The 21,082-nt window shown below is 30.6% G+C and overlaps 1 long non-coding RNA gene across 2 annotated transcripts in view; it reads right to left on the minus strand.

Annotated features, from left to right (window-relative positions):
• Positions 1-20,657, minus strand: part of LOC112128207 — a 74,866-nt gene extending 54,209 nt beyond the window's left edge. For both annotated transcript variants that reach the window (XR_002910893.1, XR_002910892.1), the window contains exons 1-2: positions 20,498-20,657; positions 10,164-10,365 (exon numbers count right to left, since the gene is read on the minus strand). This is a non-coding gene — a long non-coding RNA (uncharacterized LOC112128207). The remainder of the gene's footprint in view (positions 1-10,163; positions 10,366-20,497) is intronic.
• Between the last annotated feature and the right edge of the window lie 425 nt (positions 20,658-21,082).

Here is a 21,082-nt window from a genome sequence, read left to right on the forward strand (position 1 = left end):
AAAATAAACAGAAAATGAGAGAAAAACGGAATGGGCTTTTAGAGAAAATACCATCGGAGGGAAAAAAGTATTTTACCATGGAAATTCATTTTTGGGAAAAAATAAATTGCAAGGAAAAGACTTTCTCTCTATCATATTTCGAATCAAAATCCTTTCAGGAGGAAAAGGCTCCGAGGAAAAGAAACCGGAATATTAAAATGACCTTTCCAAATAAATAAAAATAAGATTCATTTTGTATAGAATACACATAAATAAATACCTTCCAGGTGATTTTACAAATTAAAGAAGAATAATGTTGTCAATTAATTACTGCCATTTTTTTGTTTGCGAAATGTATTTTATGTCATTCTCTCCTTTCTTTGTAAACTATCATAAATTTTCCGACAGGTTTTGTTTATACAGTGATTTTTTTAAAGTAATTGGAGATGAGATTTCTGTTTTATAAAAAGCACCTGTTCTGTTTTCCTTGAACGTAATCCCCAGCTAAATCCTGTTAGCCGGCCAGCAGAATCTACGTGTCTTGCTTACTTCCATGGGTCACAAGAATTTTTAAAGGCAACTTTGAGAATCGACCTTAGATATATTGTGTGCATAAATGTAAGGTTATTTATGAATTTTTAACATTTGATTCTATATTATTATTTTATGAATTATCTGTAGAAACGATATGACTGACATCCATGAGGTGATAACATTAGTGTCATTTTTTTGTCACTATCAATCCAATATATATACATGTATCACTCAAATCCATTTAAAATTCTTTTTACTAAGGGTTCAAAATTAATATTTCACTAAGTTTCCTTCTTCAGAGATCAAGACCCTCAAGAATTTCGTTTTGGAAAATAAAGTTGATTTAAACTTTGCCTGAAGAAACTCCAAAACACAACTGACTTAGAGCTGAAATTACGCGTAGAAAATAAATATAAATCATTGCTGTCAAAAAGTTCAAATAATTCGCATCTTAGAGCTACATGTTCTCTATTCTCTGTATATCAAATCTATGTCTTAGTAAGTTAATATTTAGAATATAACAATCATCAATGACAAATCAAAGATCATGATATTCCAATTAAGAATTAGACTGGTGAAAAACAAATTGAATGTCCGAAATGAACAGAAAGAAGTTATCACTTTTATATCTTAACAATTCACTAGTTTTCCTGGTCCGCTTGACTAATATCTTTCAATTAATTAACTTTTTTAATTGAGATAAAAAAATAGCAAAAAGGCGGGAAAACTGAAAAGGTGGGTTTGTGATGGGAAGTGTCCGAGTGGATGGAGATCACGATAGCTCAAGTAGTAGCGCAGCGGCGTATTTAGCCTAAGGTTGTGGGTTCGAATCCCGCTCGTGACACTGACTTTTTCATCTCAACTAAAAACCTTAATTAATTGAAAGATATCTTAATAACGTTAAGCCCACTTCCGGACTGACCTTCCCTGTCCATTTAAAAGACAAAATAGACAATGTTTTGGACTTAAAACTTATGTAAGCGGATAGTCAATACTAATAATATAATCTTCAAGTCTGTAAGCAGTTAATATTCGGATTTTTCTTGGAGTTTGCAACACTATTATTCTTTCAGTTGCTTCTTATGGGGCTCAGATCATGGAAGAAAGTACCACGATGATATTAAAAAATTATTTTGGTTTAAAAAAAACTATTAATGAGCGTGTCTTCCTACTTTATGTACTGAGAAATTATTTACTTTGTAAAGCTTAAAACACAATTATTAACACATTAACAACATTCTAAATGATTTTAATATGTTTAATAATAAATAGGCAAATATTATTTCTAAGGTTTTCAATGGTAAAAGAGGCTGGTTTCATATGAACAAGTTGCTCTGTGAATGTGCAATGAATGCTTAATTCAGACAATTTAAATGGGCGTTGGATAATTGATCGAGACTGAGAGAGAGTTTGTGCAATGCTCGAGACAAAGTATCAGCCTGCGTGAGACTCACAATTTAAGCAGCAATTTAGCAGAGTTACAAATGTGATTAATGCGAGCCCAGTAGGTGTTATACACCTTAAAAGGTTTTGAATGTTGAGCAGTACGTAAAAGATCAAATATACACGTGAATAATAAAAAAATTCACTTCATGTGTGCGTAAATAATCAATTAGGATAATGAAAAACTGCAAAATTAAATAAATAAATTCTTTACCTAGCATATACTTAAGTTGAAATGCCATTTTTTAAATAACTAAAATAAATCAGATATTTGAAAAACATTGATAGGTTGTTGACGTTATAATAATAAATAATTTGATATATTCAATCAAAGGGAAGTTTCTAAAAAGCTACATTTTTCCTATTTTGATGTTATATACATGTATTTCTATAAAATATATATATAATTGATATATATTCATATCAAACGCCATATTATAATTGATGAATCATTGAATGTTATTTTTTTATTGTTTCTATAATTATTTATGTATATGTATTTTTTGTGGAAAATCACGAGTTTTATGATGATTTACAAATTTATTCTATCTGTCGAGAAATAATGAACTGTCTTCCTCGCAATTCGCTCAGAAGTAACAAGGAGAGGCTAGGTTCATCGATGAAACTATTTTTTAAATTGTACTAAGTCGAAAGTATTTGATTTGTCAGAGCGAGAGAAAAAATATTTTTCTAATGTGTGGTGATTAGTGACCGTTAGTCGATAATTATTTAGAAATCGTGAGATGCGGTCTGGTGTGACTTAGGTTTCAGAAAAACATTTTCTTTATCGTGTCAACGTTTCGATATTTATTGAGATCATCTTCAGGGCCTGGGTTTTACAAACATTTTTTAAATTTAACGAATACATGTAGGATGTGGAAAAAAGTGAATTTATACAATGGAAAAAAAAACTTTTTATATTCGGTCAAAGTATTTTTACTCACTCAAAGTGTTCGTTTTCTGCGTAAGGATGTGGAAAAAAGTGAATTTTTACAATGCAAAAATCTATACTTTTTACATTCGTTCAAAGTATTTCTACTCACTCAAAGTGTTTGTTTTCTGCAAAAGAAACTTTTTTAATTTTTTCCACATCCTACATGTATTTGTTAAATTGAAACAATGTTTGTAAATCCCAGGCCCTGAAGATGATCTCAATAAAGATCGAAACGTTGGCAAGACAAAGAAAATGTTTTTCAGAAACCTACATCACTCCAGACCGCATCTCACGATTTCTGAATCATTATTTTAGCAATGTTAAGTACATTTCTAAAAAATATTGCTTGCTGCCTTTGTCGCCCAAGTATTTTAAAGTTATTATATATCAGTAGATATGCATTTTTATCTAGCTTAAGAAAATGATATGCCAGATTGTAATAGGTGTTGTTAGAAATATAAAAAATTTTAAAAACCAAAAGAAGCTTCTGGTAACCTTTAAGTACGAAATTGCATAGCAAATAAAAATATTTTGGGCTTGATTACATGAACCACTTTGTTGTCCGATGTTACACTTAAAAATTCATCTCCTCTAGATTTTTCCAACGTTTTTACCACCGGAAAGCAAAATATTTTTCAGATTAAATTAACAAAACTTATCAAACGTCTCAATTGTTGTCTCAAGTTCTAATTTTTTACAGGTACCATGTTTGGGCCATTATGATTATTTTTTTGAATTGTAGTTCGTGAGTTCCTAAGTCTTCGTTATAGTTTTTGTAAATCGGTTAGTAGTTTCAAAGTAATCATCATTATTGTGATTTTCGAAAAAAATCAAGCAGAAAAAATTTTGGCGAGATAACTTTTTTTTCGAAAATTTGTAATCATACTATTTTTTGTAGAGCAAGGGCAAAAATCAACATTATTTTCTTTAAGTTTTTATGAAAAAATTTTGTAATGCCTTGAAATGAATTTTTAACAATTATCAACAGTTGAATTTTGATTCACGTATAGGGTCAAAAACTTTTCAAATGCTGAATAAACATACGAGATAAAAAGCGAGATTAGGCCGACCCAAATTCCATTTCTCTTGAATAATTTATCATAAGATTCATAAATTAGCGCAATTTGTGTTGACTTCAGTGCTTATGTAAGCAGTGCCCAATCTCGTCGTTTTCTAGTGTAATAATAGAAAATGGGTATTGAAAAAAAAATCCATTATTGAGATACTTATATCATGAAAAATATAAATTATGTACTTTTTTCTAAAATTTTGTATGAAAGCACGGATCAAACAAGATTCTTGATTGAACAGCAATATAAAAAAGTCATTTCTTTTTATCCAGCTCTTTTATTTTATTCATCGTCTTTAAGAAAGCCACGAACAGCTAACAGTATTTTTGTTTACCAAGGCTAACAATCGATAAAATTTCTTTTTGGGACGATATGGCCACTTGTTCAGAAATAGACAAGGATCTGTTTGAAATAGACAAATTTTGAATTTCACAGTTATAAAATTAAATATCATCTCCTCAGTGCCAATTTGGTCGATGAAATTCTAATAAACGCGTCTAGGTACTGAGTATATTGGTATGGCCAATTACAAAATATTTTGAGCAGTTCGTAAAAGATAAAATGTACAAGTCTATTATAAAAAAATTCACTTCATGTGAGCATAAATAATCAACTATGATAATGACAAACTGCAGAATTAAATAAATAAGAACTTTACCTAGCATATATTTAAGTTGAAATGGTTTTTTTGTAAAAGATTGGAACTAAAATAGATCAGATATTTCAAAACCAATGATCGGTTGTTGACGTCATAATAATAGATACTTTGATATATTCAATCAAAGGGAAATTTTTAAAAAACTACATTTTTTCTATTTTTTTATTTTGATGTTATTTGCATATATAAATATATTAGTTATAATGGACTGTATTAATTATTTTAAGTAAGTATACTGGTTATCTATGTCCTTGGTTGAGAATAAAAAGCTAGTATCACGAGCAGGATTCGAACCTACGATGGCCCAACTGGTTAGCACAGCGGCGTAATTCGCCGAAGGTCTCGTGTTCGAATCCCGCTCCTGACACTAGCTTTTTAATCCCAACCAAACCTTCAATAAAAGTAAAATTAATTAAAATAACAATTTTTTTAAAAATAAATAAAGAGAAACAGAGAGAGAGAGAGAGAGAGAGAGAGAGAGAGAGAGAGAGAGAGAGAGAGAGAAATAGAGAAAAGAGAACGAACGAAATAATGAATGAATATCGTCTTACTTAGAAAATATTTTTATAAAATTTTGAACTGCCTTTCAACTAATGGAAAATAGACAAAGAACAAAGAAAATAACGAGAGAGAGAGAGAGAGAGAGAGAGAGAGAGAGAGAGAGAGAGAGAGAGAAATAGAGAAAAGAGAACGAACGAATGAATGGATGAATATCGTTTTACTTCGAAAATCTTTGTAAAAAATCGTGAACGACAAGAGAGAGAGAGAGAGAGAGAGAGAGAGAGAGAGAGAGAGAGAGAGAGAGTAATAGAGAAAAGAGAACGAACGAAAGAATGAATGAATATCGTTTTACTTCGAAAATCTTTGTAAAAAATCGTGAACGACGAGAGAGAGATTTTATTGATATATATTCATGTCAAACGCCATATTACAATTGATGAATCCTTGAATGTTAGTTTTTTGGTTCCTATAATTATTTATGTATACGTCTTTTTTTCTTTTTTTTTTTTTTAGAAAATCATGGATTTTATGGTGAATTACGAATTTATTCTATCTCTTATACGAGAGTTCCATCTTTATCAAAAGGCCTATTTTCGTCCCTTGCTTGAATGGAAGTCTACAACATGCACACTCTTATCATTTCTGTAGGATTAAAGTACTTAAAATACGGCCGATGTTAAAATAAACAACGTTACAGTGTCAGTGTAATAATTCAACATTAAACAGTCCAAGATATAAAATACGAAAAACCGGGACTGTGTCAACACAAATTTCGACCCTTATCGTATCTACCTGAGATAAAAATAAAGGACGTTCTTCCGAATCCTGGCGTGAATGAAAATATAATTTGTCTTCCAAAAAAAAAAAATATTACCAACTATTATTTCATTTTAAATATGGGGATATAAAAGAAACAAATTTATAATAGGAATTAAGATTTAATTGTGCTATCGCTATCGTAATGATAATAAAATCTTAATATCTTCTTTTTATATTTGCTGATATAAAGTAGGAAATACACTGGTAATTTAATTAGTATGAAATGAAACCTTTTGGTCCGACTGCTCTTGAAATTAATAAAATTTATGATTAAATTTAACTTCATCATAATTTTAATCAAGTCCTTAATAAATCAACGTTCAGTTCTTATATAAGTTTATTCCTGTAGGGCAAGCAGGTAGTACGTGTATAAAAGCACTCCTAATGGGCAATAGCTTGTGTTTATTTTAGGTCCCCGGTGTACTTCAAAAAGGACAGGCGTCGTTGAGGAATGGTTATTTTTCAAACCTGCCCTAATTAGCCCTTTAATGTCGCCTCTTCTAATTACATCAACGAGATATAATAAGAAAATGAGTATATTCATTAATAATGGCCAGCGTAGGAAAAACTGATGGTAATCGATACAAGATCAACAAACATGAGTTAAAAATAAAGTTAAATCAATGGTAGAAGAATTACACGATGTTAAACAATAAAAGTACAAATAAAAAAGGAAAAACTATTTCATAAAAAATACTGTTCGTCATGCATTGATTGATGTGTCCTACTGATTTATGGGAGGAATTTTTTGGCTCCGTATAGAGAGCGCGTAGGAAAGCCACCTTTCAATTATCCCCATCAGGCAACATAAACACGCAAATTTTCAAATATTGTTCCTTTTACACTGTCATAAACACAGAATGAATTGTCTTCAGAACTTTCAATTAATTAATCTTTATGTAAGGTATTGGTTGAAATAAAAAAGCCAGTGTCACGAGCGGGATTCGAACCCACGATTTTTGGCTAAATACGCCGCTGCTAAACCACTTGAGCTATCGAGACTTCGATCCACTCAGACACCAACTTCCCACTTCAACCTAACTTTCGAATTTTCCCTCCTTTTTGCCATTTTTCAAATAACTTCTTTCAATTAACTAATCTTTTTATGTAAGGTATTGGTTGAAATGAAAAAGTTAGTGTCACGAGCCGAAGGTCGTGGGTTCGAATCCCGCTCGTGACACTAACTTTTCCATTTCATTCAATACCTTACTTAAAGAATGTCTTCAGAACCTTCCATTCTTACCATCCAAATACAATTTGTTCTAATATTTAGATAATTTATTGGAGTATTTTTTTTATTTTAAAAAAACATTAACCATATGTGAAATGGATCCAAAAGAATAAATAAATAATATTTTTGTGCCAAAAGAACCACTTTATTTAAATTTACTAAGGTTTAAATCCTACTAGTTCTATAACTATACGTTTACGTACTGGAATAAATTTTTAATCTTTTAATTTATAAATTGAATCAGGAAAGAGATTTGACCGTAATTAAAATTAAATAAAAATTTTTGAACCTTGCTTTTGTAATTTAATTACTTGTGATTAAAAAGAGTGATAAACCGATCGTAAAGTGTCAACGGGTCGTAGAAGTGGCGCTATCAAATAATCAGTAGCGATAATATTTTATATCAATGTACCCACTTACGAATTACAATTTTTACATTATTATTGAAACACGTTATTTGAGTATTAGTACTTTTCAAGATTCCCAATCGCACCTGCAAACATGACTACGCCGGGCCAAATTTTCGAGAGGGAGTGGCCCCATATGCCGGTGCGAATCGATACGAAAACGGACTCAAGTCGGCACGTCGCATTCATGAGATTTCAGCACGGCCAGCCAAATTTAAGTCCAAAAATAAATAACACTACTCGACCAGCCGAGCCTGACCTATAACATTTGTGAGACTATCGATTCCTGCCTAGGCCTCCTCCCTCGAAACACCCGCTACCACACCCCATACAAATCCCGACCATATTTCTGCCTCTTAAAACCGTACTTTTTCACAATTTAAATTCATCCTTTAACCAAAGATATCGTTAAACATCAGTTTTGTTTAACCCGGGAAATATGGTAATAACAATCCGCCTTATGGTATATTTCGTGGTATAATTTGTCTGGGAGAGGTTCGCGTGTGCAATTTAGCTGCATTATGTAGACTAAGATCTAAAAATAGCACAGTATAAACTTTTACAAACATCAATTCGACAACAACAGTGAAGAGAAACCTCAATTCCCGGCAAAATACCTCTCCACAGTATTCACCCCCTCACCTTGACATACAAGATCAACTTTATTGATAAAATTAACGGATAAATAAATAACCCTCTTCGAATCTCACCCCTCCTAAGACTTTAACTCCCAAAGAAGTCAGGACTATCGTGGAATCCACACACACGACTAAAACGAGTTGTCTGTAGCCTTAGATCTAAAATCCTGAATAGACTATTTGCCAAAAGATCTAAACTAACAAAACACTATTATACACTACCCTAATGGATCCAATTTGAACCTATTGGACAGCCAAGCATTGGAATTTTAACAAAATCCAATCCCTACAATCCAAAACCCTTCGGGCAATAGTGGATGCTCCATTCTACTATCACCAATCATACAATTCACTCCGATCTCAACACACCCATGTCCGGCTACAATAGATTTCACCCCAAACTATCATGGCAACCCGTTAATTCGCAGCCTGTCCAGCTCAACCCTTCCAACCCTCATAGAAAACAAGGGCAGACTTGGCCATCTAATTGTGTAACTTCGTCAACTCAAGGGACTAATGTTCACTTCACGCTACAATGGAACTTAACTGACTTTCACTGGATGGTGGACGTTCAAATCAATCACGCCAGACATGTAAATGTGCATAGAATAATGTATATGCGTATATCATTCTAAATAACATAATTTTTCCTTGTTGCATTTGGTACACAGTTGTAAAATAAATAAATAAAAAATCGGTTGAAAATGTTAAACAATTTAATTACGATCTTTTTTTCAAGTTTAATCGATTATTTTCGCCAAATACCAGGATTTTTATTTTAAATATACCGATGTAAAATTGACTTTATTACTACAAATGTTCGTTTTTAAAATGTACTTCTTGATTTAAACAACAAAAACATGCATTCGTTCTCGAGAAAGAAAAGAATAAAGTATCGCTTATATCAAAATTTTCGTTTGAATTCATTAATTTCCGTAAATAATGAATAAAATATATATAAAAAGTTATATTTTAATAATTGAGGCCCTTTGTTCCAAGTAAGCAGAAGGGCAGACGGTGTGAAATTGCATTTTGCCAATTTTTCCCTTTGGCTAATAGGAAGTCACGTTTTCATATGGAATAATTTGACCGTCATTACAATCAAAGTTTTTTTATGGCAAAATTTGAAACAAATGTCTATCCGTATGGTAATCCATGATTTAAAACAATGTTTTAAGACTTAAATTAGATATTGCCCGGGCAATAAAATTATGGGGGTTTTAATTAAAAAAACTTTATATTAGGGGTACAAGATCTTCAGTTTGTTATAAGACATTAATTTAATTATTATATATTTGTAAATATTATTCTGTTTGGTCAAGGGGTTGAAATGAGAGTCTTACTAGCACTCTGGGATGTGGTAAAATAAAATATTTTAAATTTTAAATCTTTGCCTACATTTCGGTACTTTATTGTACGTTCTTTAGGGGTTGATTTTTAGTCAGAAGTATATAAATTTGAATTTTTTTATTTTCAGGTTAACTCGGAAACCTTTTCACTTTTTTGTTCTTCACGTTTTCGAGTATGAAATGACTAGACTAGTTTTATATATCACAGACGGTAAAAATAAAAATAAAAATAGTGTAAAAAAGTTTTAAGAGGGGAATTTATCCACCTATTGTATCGTATCGACCTAAGATAGTGGACCCATATGGGAGTAATTAAACACGATTTTGGTTTTATTTTTTAAATCAAGGTAGACGAACAAATTTTTCTTTTTCTTAATATTCTAAAGGCGTATGATTTACTTAATCGTTTATTTTTAAGTAAACAATTTATATATGTAGTGCAAGTTTTATGTTTTTTCTGATCTTAACACAAGATAGTTAAGTTTCTTTAATAATGAACAAGTTTACAGAGATGCTTTTTTGATTTTGCAACACGATGTGAAATTGGTCTGTTGGTGTGGTTCAATGTTAAAAAATCTCGTCAAAATGAAAGTGACTGACCTTCTCCGATGGGAATGGGTAGTTTTCTCCACCTCGTCTTCCTCCCTTTTTTGCCCATTGCACACGGGAGGGTCGGGAGTTGTGCCTGTTCGCGACAAGGTGTCCTCTCGGCGGGTTCCCTCCTCAACACAAGCCGGTAACAAACTGACTGACTGCCTCCTCGGCCGGCGCGGCGGTCCCCTCCTCGCGCTGCGCACGCCCTCTGACAAAATCACATTCATTAACCCTTTACGATGGCAGAAATGAGGGGCGGCGGCACTCTCCGATAAACAATTATTTTCCACCCTCCGCCCCTCGGAGAGCCCTGGCTGGAAAACATGGTAATTCGGTTAGTTTTGCATAAAACTGTGATTCAAATAAATATTTTGTACCGTCTGTTACAGAAGTGGTCGGCCTTGATTGCCTTGATTCGTTGCATTAAATGACAGACTAAGAACCGGCGATAATAATGATTATTATTATTTTTTTAGGGTTTTTAGGGCAAAAAAATTGATATAGTTTAAAAAAAAAAGGTAAATTCATTACTTATTTATATATTTATTTGAGCGTTTCGGTACATTACGCACATCATCCTCGGTACGTTACACACATCATCCGATTCTACACTGCTCATTAAAAAAACGAATATACGACCACCTGGATTTTGCACGAAAAAATGGGCAACTAAAAAAGTTAAAAACAGAAACTGAGCCTTTTAATTTAAAGATTAAACGAGCTTATTTGTGGACGCAAATAATATAGACAAAAGGGCAAATATTGAGCTAATTTATTGGTTTAATTGAAAAACGCCTTTTTTTACAAAACCCCAAAAAATTAATGATTTTGAAAAAAAATACGCCTTATAACATAACGTAAAATACTAATGTTCTTTCCTTTGTTATATTTTTGTCTTTTAAATATTAATTTCCCAATAAAAAAAGACCGACCTCCTGGTTTTTGCCCGAAAAAATGAGCAACTAAAAAAATTTAAAACAGAACCTGAGCCTTTTAATTTAATGATTAAACGAGCTTATTTGTGGACGCAAATAATATAGACAAAAATGTAAATATTGAGCTAATTTATAGGATTAATTGAGAAACGAAATTATTTTTTTTTGCAAAACCCCAAAAATTAATGATTTTTTTTAAAATATGCCTTATAATATAACGTAAAATACTAATTTCCTTTCCTTTGTTATATTTATGTCTTTTAAAAATATTAATTTCCCGTAAAAAAAAGACCGACCTCCCAGGTTTTGCAAGAAAAAATGGGCAACTAAAAAAAATTGAAAACAGAAACTGAGCCTTTTAATTTAAAGATTAAACGAGCTTATTTGTGAACGCAAATAATATAAACAAAAATATAAATATTGAGCTAGCTAATTGGATTAATTGAGAAACGAAATTATTTTTTTTTGCAAAACCCCAAAAAATTAATGATTTTTAAAAAAGTATGCCATATAATAAAACGTAAAATACTAATGTCTTTCCTTGGTTATATTGATGTCTTTTAAAAATATTAATTTCCCGTAAAAAAAAGACCGACCTTCTGGTTTTTGCACGAAAAAATGGGCACTAAAAAAATTGAAAACAGAAACTGAGACTTTTAATTTAATGATTAAACGAGCTTATTTGTGGACGCAAATAATATAGACAAAAATGTAAATATTGAGCTAATTTATAGGATTAATTGAAAAACGACATTATTTTTTTGCAAAACCCAAAAAATTAATGATTTTTAAAAAAATAAGCCTTATAATAAAACGTAAAATACTAATGTTCTTTCCATTTTTATATTTATGTCTTTTAAAAATATTAATTTCCCATAAAAAAAGACCGACTTCCTGGTTTTTACACGAAAAAATTGGCCAACTAAAAAAAATTGAAAACAGAAACTGAGCCTTTTAATTTAAAGATTAAACGAGCTTGTTTGTGAACACAAATCATATTAACAAAAATATAAATATTGAGCTAGTTAATTGGATTAATTGAAAAACGACATTATTTTTTTTTGCAAAACCCCAAAAAATTAATGATTTTTAAAAAAGTATGCCATATAATAACCGACTGCCTGGTTTTTGCACGAAAAAATGTTCAAATTTGAAAAAGTATATTTTTCAGCCTTTTAAGTCACAGACCTGCGCCAGGTCTCATTTTGTAGAAAGTTTTACGCTGAACAAGATGCCTTTTTTAAATGTTTTCCTAACTTCAGTCGTTCATCTGTAAAATCAAAAATTCGGGAACATTTTGCACATGCTATTTTCCTGGAGCGACGCCCTATAGCAAACGATAAGAAATTTCAATAAGCTTCACTTTCCAATTTGCCCGATTTTTCAACCGTTTGCGAATTATTCGCGATTTTTGGGCAAAAGGGTGGTTTTTTGACGCGCTCATGGAAAAAACCTATTCCTCTCCCTCCTGATTGTCAAGAACAAATCATTTTAATCTTGATGTTTTTGAAAATTTTACACTCTACAACTTTTGTTCTAAGGACTTTTTCCAAAATGGGAACAAGGAAGCTACAATTCTTACATTTTATTTGTTAAAAATCATGGTTTTTAAAGGTTTTTGAATTAAAAAAATGTTTCAATACAAAAGAGGAATCAGCAACAGTATAGGATCTTCTTTAAAAAAAAAGGAAAATAACATATCAAAAACTTCTCAATTTCAGCATTTTTGAATTTATAGATGAAGCTAGGAAAACATTAAAAAAAAGGCATCTTGTTCATCGCAAAACCTTCTATTAATGGAGGCCTGGTGCAATTCTGTGCTTTAAAAAGCTGAGAAAATATGCATTTCCAAAGTTGGCCATTTTTTCGTGCAGGAACGAGGTCTGTCTTTTTTTATGGGAAGTTTATATTTTTAAAAGACAAATATAACAAAGAAAAGGTTATTAGTATTTTACATTTTATTATAAGGCATACCTTTTGAAAAATCATTTTTTTTAAATGTCGTTTTTTAATTAATCCAATTAATTAGCGCAATATTTACATTTTTGTCTATATTATTTGCGTCTACAAATAAGCTAGTTCAATCTTTAAATTAAAAGGCTTCATTTCTTTTCAGTATCTATTTCAACTTTTTTAGTTGTGTTGAATAATTTATTAAGTAATTATGTGCTTGGATGAAACGCATTCAAGGAATTGTTTACTTTATGAATTCCAAAAAGGAAACAATGCTGTAAATGTTTGTAAATTCCTACGGTGGTTTGCTCGATTTAGAGAAGGAAATTTTGTTCTTCGTCCTTCTGAAGTTGACGACGACCTTATTAAGACATAGGCTAGAAAAAAATCAATATTTGCGATCCGCGATGTTAAATATTCCCTATAAAATTTTTGGAAACTACATCCAACGATTTTGGTTTGTTGAAAAGTACGCTACATGGATCCTACACAAATTCAGCGAAAGGAATTTAGCGGATCTTAATTTGCTTTTCACTCTGACGACCCATTTCTCGTTGATTGGTAACATGTGATGAAAAATTGATATGTTTAGAAAAGAGCCTTTTGATGTTTCGATAAAATCTCCTGACAAAATCGACAAAATACTTCTTAAGTTTTGAAAAATAAATCTCTTGGTGGTTTAGAAAAGATTCTTTTGACGTTTCGATAAAATCTCCTGACAAAATCGACAAAATACTTCTTAAGTTTTGGAAAACAAATCTCTTGGTGCTTTGGAAAAGTAGGCTTTAAAAATCACCTGGCAGTGTCGACAAAACACATCTGAAGTTTTACAAAACAAGTACTTTTTACTAAGTGAATGAGTGAATTTATTGGCGTGAATGAAGAGAAGACGTCAAGGATTATGCTGTTCATAACTTTAGAGTAGTCCTTGGGGTTAAATAATCTTTGAAATAGTATGAATGTGTATTTTAAAGGATTTAGGACATTTTCGCCAAATATGGAATCGTTAAACATAAAAATAGGGGTAATAAAACTATAAAGGAGATAGACAAAGCGTGAGGAGTTGCCAATAGACTTAGCAGCTAGCCGGGGAAAAATTTGACTAGTTCATCAAATACTTATTACAAATAAATGTTCTAGTATTTCTCTTTCTAATATTTTTATATTTTTGAAGTCAAAATTGTGGTTTTGGTTTTTACCACGTAAAGTTAGTCTTATGTTTTTTTTAAATGTTTTATATCATTGCTATGCCACTTTTGATATAAAAAATTATTTTAAATTGTTTTGTTCAAGCATCGCAAAATCGTAACTTTTATGGTAAAAAAACACCTTCAAATTAGGCAAACCAAAAAGGAATTTTCCATTTATTTATCTTTTGTCAAACTAGATCAAATTATATTGACATATATCGCTACCACAACTTGAAACGTAGTCTTGAAACTTTTCGAAACATTATTACTTAAATTCACCAATTTCGTGATCCGCTTGACCAATTATATATTATAATTAATTAAGTTTTTAGTTGAGATAAAAAAGTCAATGGCACCAGCGGGATTCGAACCCACGATCTTCGGCTTGATACGTCGCTGCTCTACCACTTGAGCTATCATGACCTCGTTCCACTCGTACACCAACTTTTCATTTCAACCGTACTTTTGAATTTTCCCTCCTTTTTGCCATTTTTCCTAAAAACCTTAATTAATTATAAGTTATTACTTAAAGTACATTATTTTATTACTTACAAAAATTGGTAAAACGATTTTAACATCGGTTCAGAAATAAAACGTTAGATATTACAAAAATTAAACTAATTTTAATTAATTTAAACAGAAACTGAAAAATAAATATCCACTGTTTATTCAGTGAAAATATTGTTCGATTTGATTTTAATAAATTTTAATAAAAGAAGAAACTTTATCTTGAGATTTAAATACGCAAAGTATAAGTTTAATAATTAAACAAAAAAGCATCTTTTATGAGGTGTTTGTTTACGTTTTGCACAGGTTCACGTTGAACTGGAACAGAATTTTAAAAAAATCTTCCTGTCATAGTGTAAAAAAGACTACAAATTTATTTCATAAATTCTCGAGAAGAAACAAAGAATAAACAAGAAGAAAATAATTGTGTAAATTTGCTGGATTATCATTGCCGAATAAAATGCTCTCGACTCGAGGTTTATATGTAATTTTTTATTACACCCATGTAATTGTGCCATGTATGATGTAATATTTTTTTTGAACGATGTAATAATTCCGCATTACGAGGCTTTTACTCTGGAAACAATAGTATCTTTTGAAGAATCAAATTGTAATATTTCATACATAGTCTGTTTTTCCCATTTATATTCCCATATCTGGAGTGGATGATTGTAAATTTTAAATAATTTTCCCATTGTAATCGACGAGAAGATCAACCGTCGATTAAAGATGGAGTAGATAAGTCCTGCCGAGGTCAACAAAGTCAATTTAATTTTGCCGCGCTTTCGTAATTCATTATGCCATCTTTAATGACTATTTAGACTACAAGTTAGAATACAAATATTTTAAGCTTAATTCGGATTTTATTTTGTGAAAAAACAACGAAATAACTCATCATGAGATCTCTAACGAAGCATTTATTCAAAATTCATGCATAATTTTCTATAAAATAACTTTCAATTTCAACAATTAAAAACTTTGAACTGGCACAATTAAAAAAACAATTTCGCAAAGCTCTCTCTGTCAAGAGAGAAACAAGCATTTAAGCTAACTTTTCAATTACATTTAGCTGTAATTACTGTTCATCTCACAGTTGTATTGATGAAATTGATTAAAATTCTTTCCATTTAGATGATTGTGGTTTCCTTTAAAATAGAATTTTATTTCAAACGTTCTGAAAAACACAATAAACAACGTGCTTTGTCTTGATAAAGGCTAATCCTTTGGGTATCGTTGAAAACAGATCTACTGCGTGCCTCTTGATCGGCTAAGAAAATATATCGCCTTTAAGATTTTCAGCTTTCGGTATTTTTTCTTTGCAGAATTACGTTTCAAATAGAATTTAATTTTTCAGAAATACTATATCGTAAAAGGCAAAGAAATTTTCGAACTTTAAATGCCATAAAAAATGCACGATTGAAGTCATTTTTAAAGATAGATCCACTACATAAAACGCAATTTTTTATCCTAAAAACTAGTTGGAGATTGAGAGAAAGAGAGAGAGAGTGATTAAGAAAGAGAGAGAGTGATTGGGAAAGAGAGAGAAAGAATAACAAAACAAGAAAGAGAATGTAAGATAAAAAAAGAGATTAAAAGCACACACATTTCAGTATCAATTTAACGCCTATTTATTTATACGAAAGAACGTAAATACAGGCAAAACGTGTAAGGATATAGAATTGCTAACAGTAAATCTGTTTAAACATAACTGCACTATACTGTTTAAATGATTGAGATAATAATTATTTCATCAGTCTTAAGTTTTTATTATTTTGGGATAAAATCAAGAGGATTTGTTATATCCTCGTTTGTAATGACGTAAATCATAATCATTGCGTTGACATAGTGTGAAAAAAGCGAACTTTCCAACGGTTATATCGGCGTAGGTTTTAAATTAAATCCTGATGAGACTAGGATTTTTTTTTCAAAATATCAAAAAGTTTTTCTAGCTTTTAAGAGAAAACACTGACACAATTGAAACTTGATGGAACTTATGGACAATATGAAGGATATAATATATATTCAATCGTTTTAACGTTTCTTAAAGAAATTGAAATTACTAATGCTCATTAAAAAAAAAATCTGGTAGTTTAGTACAATTTTAACGTGTGTGGTGATTAGTAACCGTTAATCGATATTTATTTAGAAATTGTAAGATGCGGTCTGGTGTGATGTAGGTTTCAGAAAAACATTTTCTTTATCGTGCCGACGTTTCGATCTTTATTGAGATCATCTTCAGGGCGTGTTTGTCTTCTGTGTAATTGTGCCATTCTTGCGTGTCGTGTCGAGAGTGTCACAACAGACCGCATCTCACAATTTCTAAATAAATACAATTTTAACGTTTATTTATAGAAAAATGTCTGAAAACTCGTCACATTCATAATTTTTCCTATCTCCAAAAACTCTAGTATGTTTTATATTATATTTCTCTGTCTAATATTTTTACATTTTTGAAGTCAAAATTGTGGTTTTTGTTTTCGCTACGTAAAGATAGTCCTATATTTTTTTTAAATTTTAAATCATTACTATGCCACTTTATGATATAAAAAATTATTTTAAAAAATTATTTGGATCAAAATTCGCAAAATTGTAATTTTTTAATAAAAACACCTTCAAATTATGCAAACCGAAAAGAAATTTTTCATTCATTTATTTTATTTTATTTTTTTGTCAAACTAGATCATATTATATAGACAGGTATCGCTACTACCAGAGATAATTAATATTTCATCAGTCTTAGGTTTTTATTATTTTAGAATCAAATCAAGATGATTTGTGATATCCTCATTTGTAATGACGTAAATTATAATCATTTTGTTGACAGGCTAAAGAAGAGAAGTTTAACTCTTGCCAACGGTTGTATAGGGTGTCCTTTAAATCCTAATGAGTTTATGATTTTTTTCCTTCAAAATATCACAAAAATATCCCTTGCTTTTAAAAGAAACCACTGACACACTTAAAACCTGATGGGACTTTTGGACAATTTGAAGGCTGTAATCTATATTCAGAAATGGAAATTACTATTGCCCGTTAAAAAAAATCATGTCTTGTAATTTAGTACAATTTTGATGTTCATTTATGGAAAAATGTCTGAAAACTTGCCCTTTCATCATTCTTCCTATCTCCAAAAACTCTCCAATTTTTTATTTTATATTTCTCTGTCTAATATTTTTATATTTTTGAAGTCAAAATTGTGGTTTTGTTTTCACTACGTAAATATAGTCCTATGTTTTTTTTTATTTTATATCATTACTATGCTACTTTATAATATAAACAATTATTTTAAAAAATTATTTGGTTCAAATTTTGCAAAATCGAAATTTTTATGGTAAAAACATCTTCAAATTAGACAAAACAAAAAAACAAATTTCCATTTAGAAATGTGTGGTGAGTAGTGACCGTTAATATATAATTATTCAGATATCGTGAGATGCGGTCTGGTGTGATGTAGGTTTCAGAAAAAAATTTTCTTTATTGTGCCGACGTTTCGATCTTTATGGAGATCGTCTTCAGGGCCTGGGATTTACGAACACAAATCACCACACAAATTGAATCATTATATATATTTTTTTTCACCTCCTACATGTATTTATAAAATTGAAACAATGTTTATAAATCCCAGGCCCTGAAGATGATCTCAATAAAGTTCGAAACGTCGGCACGATAAAGAAAAGTGTTTCTAAAACCGATGTTACGCCAGACCGCATCTCACGATATCCGAATAATCAGTAAAAACCTGATGAAATTATTCTACAAGAACAATATTTCATTAACGCAGCAAAATTGAAAATCCCTGGAATAGTTTAACTGGGTAAATTGAATTAAGTGAATTATATTCTCTTAAGCAGTACTGTTTAACTATCTTCTTGATCCTAAGTCGAAACCAAGTGCAACGAACCGTAAGTCGTCGGGTAACATTTTAGTAAGCAATCGGCATTGGTTAAGCTGAGTGATGACGTCCGAAAAGTGATAGTGACATGGTAATCCTTCTTCAAAAGTTGGCTTCCGTTGGATTTTCCTTAACAATACTTTGATCAATCGATTTGTGTCTTTCCTAGCAGGACGAAAGCAGTTTGACTCTAAAATATTTTTTTTAAAGAATATTGAACTGTATCTATAACCAAATTATATTTTGAGTTGTATAAATTCACTTTTTTCCACATATTACATGTATTTGTTAAATGTAAACAATTTTTGTAAATCCCAGGCCCTGACGATGATCTCAATAAAGGTCGAAAATTTGGCACGATAAAGAAAATATTTTTCTGAAATAATTTCCACTTATTTTTTTTTCAAACTAGATCAAATTGTATAGACGGGTATCGTTACTGCCAGAGATAATTAATATTTAATCAGTCTTATGTTTTTATTATTTTGGAATCAAATCAAAAGGATTTTTGATGTCCTTACTTGTAATGGCGTAAATTAAAATCATTGTGTTGACATAGACTGAAAGAAGAGAATTTTAACTTTTTGTATTGGTTTTAAATTAAATCCTGATGAGTCTATGATTTTTTCTTCAAAATGTCACAAAAATATTCTTCTCTTTGAAAAGAAACCACTGACACACTTGAAATTTGATAGGACTTTTGGACAATATGAAGGCTATAATCTATATTCAATAATTTTCAATCAAGTCTCGTAAAAGAAATGGAAATTACTATTGCCTATTAAAAAAAATCATGTCTTGCAATTTAGTACAAGTTTGATGTTCATTTATAGAAAAATGTCTGAAAACTAGCCCGTTTCATAAATCATCCATGTAAAATGTTTGTGAAAAAGTCAACTTAGTCGTAAAAAGAAATAAAAAAAATTATATTTTAAAATCTGGGCGTTCTTGTTTAAGAAACGATTTGATTAAGAAGACTTCTACACATAAATGACCTTTTGAACTTTTTTTTCAGTTTACTAAACGAATTGTTAAGAAAAAAACAGGAAGAAAAATAGTCTAAATCCTCGAGTAGTAAAACTGTAAAACTAATTTCAATTAATTAATCTTTATGTAAGGTATTGATTGAAATGAAAAAGTCAATGGCACGAGCGGGATTCGAACCCACGACCTTCGGCTTGATACGTCGCTGCTCTACCACTTGAGCTATCGTGACTTCGATCCACTCGGACACCAAACTTCCCATCACACACACACACCTTTCGAATTTTCCCTCCTTTTTGCCATTTTTCAAATGTCGTGTAATTTGAAGTTATTTGATCAATCGGACCACGAAACATAATGGATGTAAAACTAACATAAAACATAATTATTGTTTAAGATATAACACCGATGAGCTTTTAAAGGTTCTATGAAATTTTAAAAAATTAAACCCATACATTTTGTACAGTAACATTTCGCGTTCAGTAAACCATGACACAAAAATATAATAAACCACTTTTCCACGGTAATCTATCAATCTCTTATGAAGAGGGCATTGCTTCTCTTCCGGTAAAATTATGCGCATTAGTTTATCCTGGCTCGTTATTGTGTGTTAATAATAAATAAATTTATATTTGTATGCATGGGAGATTTTAGCAAGGAAAACAGTTCATTATATATTTTTATATGCAAATGTTTGCTTGAAAATTAACCTGTTTTGATTGATTAATATTGTAACTATCAACACGTGTGTTTTGTTTTTATTGTAAAAATAATCCTAGAACTAATTAGTAACAAGCGTAACATTCATGAAAGTACATTATTTTTATATAATAATCTTTTTAAAGATGTTAAAGAAATAGAATTATGCTGGATTAACCTTACCTTTTATGATAGGCGTTTCTCTGGCTTTATTGATTAATTACACCACTAAGCACTATACCAAATATTATAACGTTTTACATTTTACACGCGATCGTTATCTCTTGCTCGTATTGTAGTTTAATCCATGACAAATAAAGGCAGACTGAAAACGCAAACCGGTTGGACTTTGCATTGTAACTAGAAGAAGATTGTACTCTGGGAGAAATTGGCTGTTTGGAGATTAATTTTGGATTCGAAAACAGTCCGTGTTTATCCACGTCTACAAGCAGCATAATGCGTCTTGAATTGTCAAAGTACGACTAAAGTTTCACTATTTACATTCAATATTCATTAATGGAACAACTTTGACGATTCGAAACAAAAAGAAGAGGGTAGAGCCTGAAAGTGGCACGCGATTCTTGTGTATATTTTATTTACAATGTCAAGAAATATAAATAACTAGAGAGAAAAATTCCGCCCCCTTATCAGATCGTTCTATTATTGTATCGTCATAAATAAAAACCACACGTTAAATCAATTTACAACGCAAATTGATAACATTTTTATTTTTAATTGGGATAATTTAAAACAATATTTCATTATTAT

The sequence above is a fragment of the Cimex lectularius genome, unplaced genomic scaffold, assembly GCF_000648675.2.
Source record: "Cimex lectularius strain Harlan isolate CLEC.00 unplaced genomic scaffold, Clec_2.1 scaffold440, whole genome shotgun sequence".
In the NCBI taxonomy this organism is placed as follows: Eukaryota; Metazoa; Arthropoda; class Insecta; order Hemiptera; family Cimicidae; genus Cimex; species Cimex lectularius.